This window comes from Papio anubis, chromosome 7 (genome assembly GCF_008728515.1).
Source record: "Papio anubis isolate 15944 chromosome 7, Panubis1.0, whole genome shotgun sequence".
Classification (NCBI taxonomy): domain Eukaryota; kingdom Metazoa; phylum Chordata; class Mammalia; order Primates; family Cercopithecidae; genus Papio; species Papio anubis.
Window position 1 is genome coordinate 5,116,542 of NC_044982.1, and position 12,492 is coordinate 5,129,033.

Below are 12,492 nucleotides of genomic sequence, written 5' to 3' on the forward strand. Positions count from 1 at the left end.
GTGTGGAAGGGACCACAGACAAAACAGAAATGAATGGACATGGTCGTGTTCTAATAAAACTTTATTTGCAAAAGCAAGCAGTGAGCCGGATTTCCACGGTTGTAGTTTTCAGACCCTGGATCTCAACCAGTGGTGATTCTGCTCCCCGCAGGACATTTGGCAATGTCTGGAGATGTTTTTGATTGTCACCACTCAAGGAGCGGTTGCTACTTGCGTGTAGTGGGTAGAAGCTGGGAATGCTGATAAACACCTTGCAGGGCACAGGACAGCTCCTGATGCCAACAGTGGCACAGAATCATCTATGGATGTGGTGAGTGAGTGTTAGTCAATCGTGAAATGAGGTTCAGGGTTTTGCTGGCACTGATGTTACCTTTCCTTTGCAGATAGAATATATATGGTATAAAAATAATAAAATTTAAACTTACTTTAATAACTAACAACATAAGCAGGATTGGCTCACCTTGGTAACTTTAAAAACATTTCTTTTTAGTATCTCTAGATAGATACATGTTTATAGGCAGTTACTTAGGTTTTTTCCAGCTGTGGATGTTTTGTTAAGAGCATATGTGCCCCACACATTCGGAAAACATAAAATGCAATTGTGCCATTCCGAGAGTGCTTCTGTGGTTTCCTTAAGCCTTCTCCAGAGACCCCAGATTTCCAGCCACACAGGACTGTTGCAGTGGTCAGGCTCTTCAGGGTGAAGAGACCAGGGCTCCCCCAAATGCTGGAGTCTCTGTAGTCTTATTCCAACTCTGGTCTGGTCAGTTTCATGCTAGTGCTGGCCATCTCTGCTGGAATGGTGGTATGTGATTGCCCGAGTTGACTAGTTCTCTGGGGCTGTTTATTCAGCATCATCCTGGCTCCCCACTGTCTCTGAGGAAGCCTTAAGAAAGGGATCATCAGGCCGGGCTGGTGGCTCATGCCTATAATCCCAGCACTTTGGGAGGACGAGGAGGGAGGATCACGAGGTCAAGAGATCGAGACCATCCTGGTCAACATGGTAAAACTCCGTCTCTACTAAAAACACAAAAATTAGATGGGCGTGGTGGCAGGCGCCTGTAGTCCCAGCTACTCCGGAGGGTGAAGCAGGATAATCACTTGAACCCGGGAGGCAGAGGTTGCAGTGAGCTGAGATAGCGCCACTGCACTCCAGCCTGGAGTCAGAGCGAGACTCCGTCTCAAAAAAAAAAAAAAAAAAAAAAGGAATCATCAGATGAATTGGATGAGCACTTCACCAGTACCCCATGCAGGTAGGGGCCCAGGCAGGTAGCAGCAACACTAGAGTTCTTATCCCTCCTCCAGTTTTCAAACACACGTTTGGGGAGCTGTAAGAATCACTTATATGTCCATCTCTCCCTGTCTAAATGGCCATGGGGAGCTAGGGTGGAGTGTGCAATCTCTTTTCTCAGGCCTTTTCTCAGGCCCTCTCTACCACTAGACTCAAATGACTTTTCTTTCATTTCCTAAATGTTTTTGGAATGAAAATGTCTGTTCCTTTTGCAATATTGTCAAGTTATTTGAAAGTTTCACCATAAGATTCAATATATGTCTTTACATTATAATATTGACTTTTAAAAAGAATTGTTACATAACACAATTAAATTGACTACTTAAATGAATTGATACCTAATGTCAATAATTTTAGAAGTATATATGCCTCTTTCTAATTCTCAAATTTTTATTTTTCCCCTTGTATTTCTTTTCAACATATCCCACAGATCTTTTAAAAATGAAACTTGCCACCGGGTGTGGTGGCTCACACCTGTAATCCCAGCACTTTGGGAGGCCAAGGAGGGTGGAACACGAGGTCAGGAATTCGAGACCAGTCCGGCCAACATGGTCAAACCCCGTCTTTACTAAAAATAAAAAAAAAATATATTAGCTGGGCGTGGTGGTGGATGCCTGTAATCCCAGCTACTTGGGAGGCTGAGGCAGGAGAATCACTTGAACCTGGGAGGCAGAGGTTGCAGTGAGCCAAGATCAAGATCGCACCACTGCATTCCAGCCTGGGTGACAGAGCAAGACTCCACTTAAAAAAAAAAAAAAAAGAATGAGTGAAAGAAACTTGCATTTTAGAATAGTTTTAGATTTACAGAAAATTTTCAAAGATAGCACAGAGTTCCCATCTACCCACTACCCAGTTTCACCTAAGATTAACATCTTACAATAGTATGGCACACTCATCACAATTAATGCACCAATTTGAGCACATTATTTAAACTAAAGTCCACACCTTATTCCTATGGTTTTAGTTTTCTCTCTTTAGGATCCAGGACACCATGTTATGTTTAGTCATCATGTCACTGTCAGCTTCTCTTGGCTTTGATGGTTTCTCTGACTTGCCTTATTTTTGAGGATCCTGACAGTTTTGAGGAGTCCTGGGCAGGTAGTTTGTGGAATGACCCACAGCTTGATTTTGTCTGATGTTTTTCTCGTGATTATACAGGCTTATGGGTTTTGGAAGGAAGACTACAGAGATAAAGTCCATTCTCATCACATCCCACCCAAGGGTGCCCACCATCAACATGGCTTGTCACCGTTAATGTTGACCTTCGTCACCAGGTGGACGTAGTGTTTGTCAGCCTTCTTCTCCGGACAGTCACTCATTCCCCCTTACCCATACCATCATCTTTGGATGGAAGTCTGTAGGCCCAGCTCCCACGTGAGCAGGGAGCTAGGCTCTATCTCCTAGCTGGCAGAGAATCTACGTAAAGTATTTGGAGTTGTTCTGTGTGGGAGATTCAGCTCTTCTGTCCTCCTTTAGTTATTTACTCAGTCATCTATTTCTATTAGGATAGACTCATGGATATGTATCTTATGCTTTGGGCTATAAACCAATACTGTGTTATTTGTTTTGTTGCTCGAATTGTTCTAGCTCTGACCATTGGGAACGTGTTTAGTTGAATGGAGACACTACATATCAGAATTTGTAGGATGCTGCTAGAGGAACACTTAGGGGAATTTTGTTGCAAGAAATGCCTATATTAAGAAAAAAGAAAGATCTCGGTTTCCACATTGAGAAATATAAAAGTGAAGGGCAAAATAAACTCAAAGTAAGTAGAAGAAAGGAAATAAAAAAAGACCAGAGTGGCAGTCAATGAAAAAATAAAAACAGTTAGACAATAGAGAAAACAAAGGAACCCAAAAGCTGGTTCTTTAAATAAAACTCTCTACAGACTGATCAGGAAAAAAGAGAGAAGAAACAAATTACAGTATCAAAAATGAGAACGGGCTGGCAGCAGTGGCTCAAGCCTATATCCCAGCACTTTTGGAGGCTTTGGTGGGAGGATCACTTGAGCCCAGGAGTCCAAGACCAGCCTGAGCAACATAGTCTCTACAAAATTCGGTCTCTACAAAAAAATTAAAAATAAAGAATTAGCCAGGCATGGTGGCCTGTGCCTATAGTCTCAGCTACTCAGGGGGCTAAAGCAGGAGGACTTCTTGAGACACTGGGAGGTTGAGCCTGCCGTGAGCTGTGATTGCACTCCAGCACTCCAGCTTGGGTGACAGAGTGAGACCCTGTTTCCAAAAAAAAAAAAAAAAAAAAAGTGAGAAAGGTGGTATCACTATAGATTGTACAGTTATTTATAACACAATAAGGGAATAATATGAAAAATTTTAGGCCAATAAATTTACAACTTAGAGGAAATGGACAAATACCTTGAAAGATACAAATTATCAATGCTCACCAGTTAAAAGTTAAATAACCTGAATAACACTATATCTACTGTAGAAATGGAATTTGTTGTTAAAGACTTTCCCACAGTGAAATGTCAAGCCGGATAGCTATACAGGTGAATTCTACCAAACATCTAAAGAAGAAATAATACTCGCTCTCTAGAAACATTTTTTTAAAATTGAAGAGGAAGGAACCCTTCCTGGCTCACTCTATGAGGCTAGTGCTATCCTAATACCAAAATAAGACAAAGACATGATAAGAAAAGGGAAACATAGAGACAAAAATGCTAAGTGAAACTTTAGCAAATTGAATGAAACAATATGCAAAGATGACAGCACATTATGACCACGTGTGGTTTGTTAGGAATGCGATGTCGACTTCACGTCAGAAAATCAGTCTACGTTATGTAGTGTATTACCTTATACACTATATGAACAAGCTGAGAAAGAAAAGCCAAGCAGTCATTTCAATAGACACCCTCCTTCTCTTCACCCAAAAACACATTTAGTAAAATCCAATATCCATTTCTAAAAAAAACTCTCAGCAAACTAGGAATCGCAGGGTTTTCCTCAGTGTGATATTGGGCATCTACAGAAATTCTTTAGCTTATGTCAAAGACTGAATATTTTTACTCTAAGATCAAGAGCAAGACATAGATATGTTCTCTCCCTATTTCTATTCATTATCGTACCGGAGACCCTAGCCAAGACAATCGGGCAAGAAAAAGAAACAAACGACAACTTGATAGGAAAAGAAGAAGTAAAACTGACCTTACGAACAAATGATGTGATTGTCTTGAAAAATTCTATGAATCTGCAATAAAAACTTAAATAGCTTAGCAAGGTTGCATTACACAAAGTCAAAACACAGCTATCAATTGCATTTCTATATATTAAGAATAAAAAAATCATAAATTGAAATTCAGGAATATCATTTATAACAGCATCCAAAATATAAAATATGTAAGGATAAATTTGGCAGAAGATGTGCAAGTTGTATGCACTGAAACATACAAAACATTGAGGAGATAAATCAAAGAAGACGTCAAGTGGAGAAGACATACAGTATGTCTATGGATCTGAAGGGTTCTTACTATTCACATGTCAATTCTCCCAAAGCTGCTATATGGATTTAACACAATCCTCATCAAAATCCAAGTAAGTTTTTTTTTTTTGTAGCACTTGACAGACTGATTCTAAAATTCCTTTGGAACTATAAAGGACCTAAAATAGCCAAAACAACTTTGAAAATGATTAGCATTACTTGATTTCAACACCTATCATAGACTGATGGTAAGCAAGCCTGTGCAATATTGGATTAAAATATACAAATATATCAGTGGAACAGAATAAAGTTCAGAAACAAACCCACACTTATATGGACAACTCCCCAAGGCAATGGAGGAAGAATATTCTTTTCAACAGTTTGTGCTGGGACTTTTGATCTAAGCATATAAAAAAAATTAACTCAAAATGGACCCTAGTCCAAAATATAAAATCTAAAGCTGTAGAATATATAGAAGAAAAATAGAATAAAACCTTTATGATGTTGGGTTACACAAAGATTTCTTAGTTACAACAACAATAATATGATCCATAAAATAACAAATTGATAAATTGAACTTTATCAAAATTAAAAACTTCTGCTCTTCAAAAGATATTCTTAGGAAAATGACAAGGCTGCAGAAAATATTGATAAATTGTTTATCTGATAAAGACTTGTATCTAGAATGTGTAAAGAACTCTAAATCTCAATGATAAAAAAATTAATTAAAAATTAGGCAAATCATATGCAGAAAACTGAAACTGGACCCCTTCCTTACATCCTATACAAAAATTAACTCAAGATAGATTAAAGACTTAAATGTAAAACCCCAAACCATAAAAACCCTAGAGGAAAACCTAGGCAATACCATTCAGGACATAGGCGTGGGTAAAGACTTCGTGACGAAAATGCCAAAAGCAATTGCAAAAAATGTGAAAATTGGCAAATGGGATCTAATTAACCTAAAGAGCTTCTGCACAGCAAAAGAAACTAGCATCAGAGTGAACAGGCCACCTACAGAATGGAAGAAAATTTTTGCAATCTACCCATCTGACAAAGGTCTAATGTCTAGAATCTACAAGGGACTTAAACAAATTTACAAGAAAAAACAACCCCATCAAAAAATGGGAAAAGGTTATAAACAAACACTTCTCAAAAGAAGACATTTATGCAGCTAACAAACATATGAAAGAAAGCTCAACATCACTGATCATTAGGGAAATGCAAATCAAAACCACAATGAGATTCATCTCACTCCAGTCAGAATGGTTATTATTAAAAAGCCAAGAAACCACATATGCTGGTGAGGCTATGGAGAAATAGGAATGCTTTTACACTGTTGGTGGGAATGTAAATTAGTTCAGCCATCGTGGAAGACAGTGTGGCTATTCCTCAAGGATCTAGAACAAGAAATACCATTTGACCTAGCAATTCCATTGCTGGGTATAAACCCAAAGGAGTATAAATCATTCTAATATAAAAACACATGCACATTTATGTTTATTGCAGCACTATGTACAATAGCAAAGGCATGGAACCAACCCAGATGCCCAATGATAGACTAGATAAAGAAAATGTGGTACATATACACCATGGAATACTACGCAGCCGTAAAAAGGAATGAGATCATGTCCTCTGCAGGGACATGGATGAAGCTGGAAGCCATCATCCTCAGTAAACTAACGCAGGAACAGAAAACCAAACAGCATATTCTCACTCATAAGAGGGAGTTGAAGAGTGCGAACACATGGACACAGGGAGGGGAACATTACACACCAGGGTCTATTGGGGGGTGGAGAGTGAGGGGAGGGAACCTAGATGGTGGGTCAATAGGTGCAACAAATCACATGACATACGTATATCTATGTAACAAACCTGCATGTTCTGCACATGTATCCTGGAACTTAAAGTAAAAAAAAAAAAAAAAAAAAACATTAGGCAAACAATTTGAATAGACACTTCACCAGAGAAGATATATGACTGACAAATAAGGGTAGGAAAAGATGCTCAGTGTCATTAGTTATTAAGGAACTGTAAATTTAAAACATAGCGAGATAGCACTTAAACCGGTTGAAATGGATAAATTAAAGACTGAACATAGCAAGTGTTGACAAGGATGTGGCACATCTGAAACTCTGTAGGTGGGCTTGTGAGATGAGTAAGACACTTTGGAAAACAGTGTGACAGCCATTCCATTTCATCCAAGAGAAATGATTTGTGTATGAGTTATGTATGGACATACATCCATACAAAGACCTGGACACAAATACTCACTGTAACTTTATTTGTAATGGCCAATATCTGGAAACAACTCAAATGCCTATTCACAGATGAGTAGAATAACTGTGGTATATTCAGACAGTGGAATACTACCACTTGACAATAAAGAGAAATAGACTATTAACATGTGCTGCAACATAGATGAATCTCAAAATAATTACGCAGAAGGAAAGAAGCCAGACAAATAGAGTACATACAATATGGGTTCACTTAGATGACATTCTAGAAAATGCAAACTAATCTATAAGGACCGCAGATCAATGTTTGCCTGAGGATGATGGAAGAGGGGAGGGGCATGGCAGCATCACAAGTGGGTATGAGACCTTTGTGAGGGAGAGTGAAAAATATTTTTATTATCTTCAGTGTAGCCATGGTCTTGCATGTTTGTTGTGTGTGTGTGTAAAAACACTTAAACATCTAGTACACTTAAATATATGCAGTTTATCATGTATTTATTTTAGGTGAATACAGTTGAAAATTCAAAAAGCACCTCTCAAATAATGTGATCAGCAAATTCGTTTCCCCTTAGTTTTCCACGATGCCCCCCAGCCTTCATTGAGAACACTGGTTGAGAGTATTGAAAGAATCATCATTGAGGGTTTACTTATTTATCCTTTATCCTCATCATTTTGGCCAGGTCCCGAGAGACATGGTCCTGCCAAAACTCCATGCTGTGGTTTGAGCTTATTCCCCATCCCAGGGGCATTCAGGTAACTGTTAAGTCCTCAGGCAGTACCACTGGGGTTGCAATTGTTTTATCCCACAACTAAAGACAATACTGAAGGCTGGTCCTTGGTTTTACTGATGTCGTCTAAAGCCAACCCATCTTGAGGATCTTGGCTTTCTTGCCCATGAATTCCACTTTTCTAGGTCTGATTTACTGATGTCCTACATCTCAGTTCTGTTCTGCAGAGAACCATGACTGCTTTAAGGCAGGAGGAAGATTGTATTCTGTTGCTAATTTCTTAGCATCTAGCCTAACGAATGCTGTGTTGAACTGTTAGTGATTTTAGCATATAGCTCGATACTGTATTGTATTTTTTGCAATGACTTCGTGTATTTACTCTCTCTTCTTTTCCATATCCTTGCCCCTAGCATAGACTTAACACAGAGGAGGTGACTGATACTTATTGATTAAATAATTTTGAGGGGAGCATAGATAATTTATTAATGCTAATAAGTAGCCTTAGAACTTTCTTTCCTATGTTAGGACCCACTTATTAAATACGAATGCCTTAATAATATGCTTGACTGGACAGAACCATTCTCTCTTGTAAAAAACAAAAACAAAAAAGCTAATGTCTAGGCCTGTATACACCAGTTACTTCATTCCCCAAACATCTGTTGTTTTTATTGGCTGTGGTATGACGTGGTCCAAGTAATACTAATTAATTTACCTACAAAAGCAGGACACTAATAGGTATGACTACATATGTTGTTGATTTAGCCTTAAGCACTCCAGTTTTACATAGTATTGATTTTTATGGTAGAATCTGAATCACTAAGATTAGCGTGGATTTCAATTTATTTACCAACTTCAAAAATATTAGAACCAGAGAGGAGAATCTAAAATATTAAGGAGGCAGTTTTATAATATATAAAAAGAAGAGCAATTGTATGCAACTTGTTACTATTATGCAACTGTTATGTCCAAGAGATAATGCAACCTAAAAATGTGCAATTTCAGAGATTTAGGTGAACAGAGGAATGATCACTCCACAGCTGGCTAGTAGAAAACCTCAAGAATGTTCGGAGGTGGGGGTAACTTTCTGTTCTCTTGCTGACTGATTCATGGGAAAGCAGGGAAAGACTCAGTAATGGACTGGAGAGATCTTTGGCTTGATATATTGACTACAAATTAAATGCATTTTCCCAACTCTTGCATATACACAAAATTCATGATTATTGGAGTAAAGTGAGAAAATGCTGAAAAGTATAAAGAAATAGATGACTCATTTATGTCTGTGGTCTTTTTAATAAGTATACATTTATTTTTCTAATGTTATAAAAATTTTTAAATATACAGAAATATTGAAATAAATTTTCAGCAAATACTCATATACCCATACCTAGATTCTTCCACTGACATTTTATTACACATGCATCATTATATATTTATCTATCTATCCATCCCTTTATCCTTCCATCAATTCATCTTTTTTATTGATGCATTTCAGTGTACTTCTCCCTAAACAATTTGGCATGCATATGTAGAGTTCAATCTACCCTTTCCTTTTTATGTCAAATGCCCAAATCTGAAGTGTGCATTCTCTGAGTATGGTGGATATACCTAAGGTGACCCCTAATGATACTCACATTCTGGGTAATCCCCTATAACTTGCTCATAACCGGTAGCAGATGCATATGGCAGAGGTGGTGAGATGTCACTTCTATGGTTATGTTAACATTTTGTAAGACTCCCTTTTGCTGGTAGGCTGGAGCTAGAGACTCCTTGTGTCCTTCATGAAGTAAGTGACCATATTAGAAAAGCCCATGTAGCAAGGAACTGTGTCTTGCCCCCAGAACCTGAGGTTAGCCTCTAGTCAACAGCCAACAAAATGCTGGGGTCCTGGGTCATACAGCTGCAAGGAAATAATTTTCAAAACAACTGTAAGAGTAAGCTCAGGCTTAGATTCTCCCCCAGTGGAGCCTTCAGAGGAGAGTGAAGACTTGTGGAGTTCTGAGCAGGAAAGCAGCTAAGCTGTACCTGGACTCCTGACCTACGGAAGCTATGAGATCATAAATGTGTCTATAAGAATTTGTCACACAGCAATAGAAAACTAATACAAGTGTTGATACGTGGAAGTGCATTGTGGCCGTTAATAAATATCTAAAAATGTGGGGTGGTTCTGAAACTCAGCAGTGGGCAGGGGAGCAGAATAGAGAAAGCTTAAGTCTCCCTGAAAAGACTGATGGTAATAGAAGCCTGGACTTTAAGGACACTGCAGTCGAGGGCTCAGGAGGAAGTGAGGAATGCGTAATGGGAAACTGACAGAAGGGAGAACCTTTGTTAAACAGAGACAGAAAGCTTAGCAACATTGTTGTCTGCAGTTATGTGGAAAGTTGAACTTGTAGATGATGAACTTGGTTATGTAGCAAATGAGAGTTCCAAGAAAAGTGTTGAAGGCATCCCCAGTCTCTTCTGGCTGTTTACAGTAAAATGTGAAAGGAGAGAAAGATAAATCAAGAGAATTCTTAAACAGAAAGGAACTAGGACTGGATGATTTTGAAAATTTTAAGCCTCTCCAGATGGCAATAGATTCTTAAATTAAGATAGTGTGGTCTAGAGAAAAATTAGAGGGTGTGACTGTGCAACCCTTTGCTAAAACCTGAAAGATCGAAAGGTGAGCATATTTAGTCACAAAAGGGTATCTTTTAAGAGGGCATGCCTCCCAGATCCTCTCAATCAAACCAGAGGACCTCTAGAAGGTCTAAGGGCACTGTCCATCAGCACCTCCATCTTGCTAGCAGACAAGACCAGAGACTTTTGTGAGCTGGGTGAAAAAAGTGGCCTTCTGGGAGAAACCTGGATTGCAAAGGATGGAGGGCACTTTCTAGGAACTGTGGGCTCTAGGACCTAAGGATGGTCTCCAGATGATAGCCAGCTAAAAGCTAGTGCCTTCAGCCTAGTAACTGCAAGGAAATGAATTCTGACAACCACCTGAATGAACTTGGAAGGTTTTTCCCCAGTCAAACCTTCAAGTGAGAACACAGCCTGGCTATCACGTTGATTGCAGCCTTGCGAGATCCAGAGAAGAGGACCCAAGTAAGTTGTGCTTGAACTTCTGACTAACAAAAACTATGAGATAATAAATGTGTACTGTTTTAAGTCTCTACATTTGTGGTAATTTGTTATGCAACAGTAGTAAATGAATATACTGAATTTTGACAACTTCACACTCTGTAATCCAAAGCCTAGCCAGATGTAGAACATTACCATCACTCTAGAGAGCTTCCTCATGCTACTTCCCAAATTGTTCCCATCCTCAAATCCCCAGAGAAAACAATTCTTCTGACACTGCTAACCCTATGGCTTAGTTTTTGCTTGTTCTAGAATTTCATATAAATGGAACCATATGGTATATCCCCTTTTTTTTGGTCTTGCTTCTTTTACTCAGCATATTTTTGAGATCTATCCACCTTGTTCCATGTCTTAATAGTTGGTCTTTTTTGTTGCTAAATCTTCTTCTGTTATATGAATATATTAAACATGTACCCCAGAACTTAAAGTATAATAATAAAAAAAATTGTTCATCTGTTTTTCTGTTAAAGAACACAGGGATGATTTCAGTCCATTATGAATAAATCTGCTATTTTCTTTTGCATAGGCCTTTTTGTGAATGAATGTATGTTTTTATTTTCTTTAAGTAGAAATCTAGTTGTGAACTCGCTGGATCACAGGTGTGTGATTAGTTTTTTAGGAAACTGCAAGGTATTTTTCCAAAGTGGCTGTATCATTTTACATTCTCACCAACAATATCTGAGAGTTTCAGTTGCCCTGCACCCCACCAACACTTGGTGTTTTCATTATTTTTAATTTTAGCTATTTGAATAGATGGGTAGTGGTATGTCATTGTGGTTTTAATTTGCATATGCCTGATTAATTTGCATACGCCTGATTTCTAATGATGTTGAGAACTGTTTGTTGTGTATATTGAACATTTGCATATCTTCTTTCGGAAAATTTCCTTTTAGAACCTTTGCTCACTCCAGTTTTTTGAGGAGATGGGTTATTTATGCTTTTGTTGTTGGGTTGGAGGGGTTCATTATGTTTCCTGGGAACTGGTGCTGCTATGTCAGATGCTTGTTTTACAAATATTTTCTCTCAGACTGTGGCTTGCCTATTCATTTTCCTTAGAATGTCAATTGATGAGCAGAAGATTCTAATTTTGATGAAGTCTACCTTTACTTTTATGATTGTTTCCTGTGACTTGTGAAATAAACCTTTGCCTATTCTTAAGTCCTGAACATATTCTCCTGTGTCTATGTGATTCCACAGTGTCTGGACCACTGTAGAGTTGTAGTATGTTTTGAAGTCAGGTATGTACGTAAGTCCTCTAGTTTTTTGTTTCTTGAGTTTTTTTCAAAATTGCTTTGGCTATTTGAGGTCAGTGCCATCCAACAGAACTTTCTGCATTGATAAAAATGTTACACATCTACACCATTTAAGAAGAGTAATCACTAGTCACATGTGAGTATTTAGCCCTTGAAATGTGGTTAGTGTGGTGGAGAAACTTAATTTTTAATTTTATTTAATTTTCATTAACCTACATACAAATCTAAGTAGCCATATGCAGTTATTGACTACCATAATGTATGGTGCAGCTGCAGGTTCATTGCATTTCCATATAGATTTTTTAGAATAAGAGTGTTAATTCCCACAAAACAGGTGCTGACATTAAAATTGGGATCACATTGAATCTAAAGATCCATTTGGAAAGAATTGACATTTTAGTCTTCTGGCCCATTATTATGGTATATCTCTC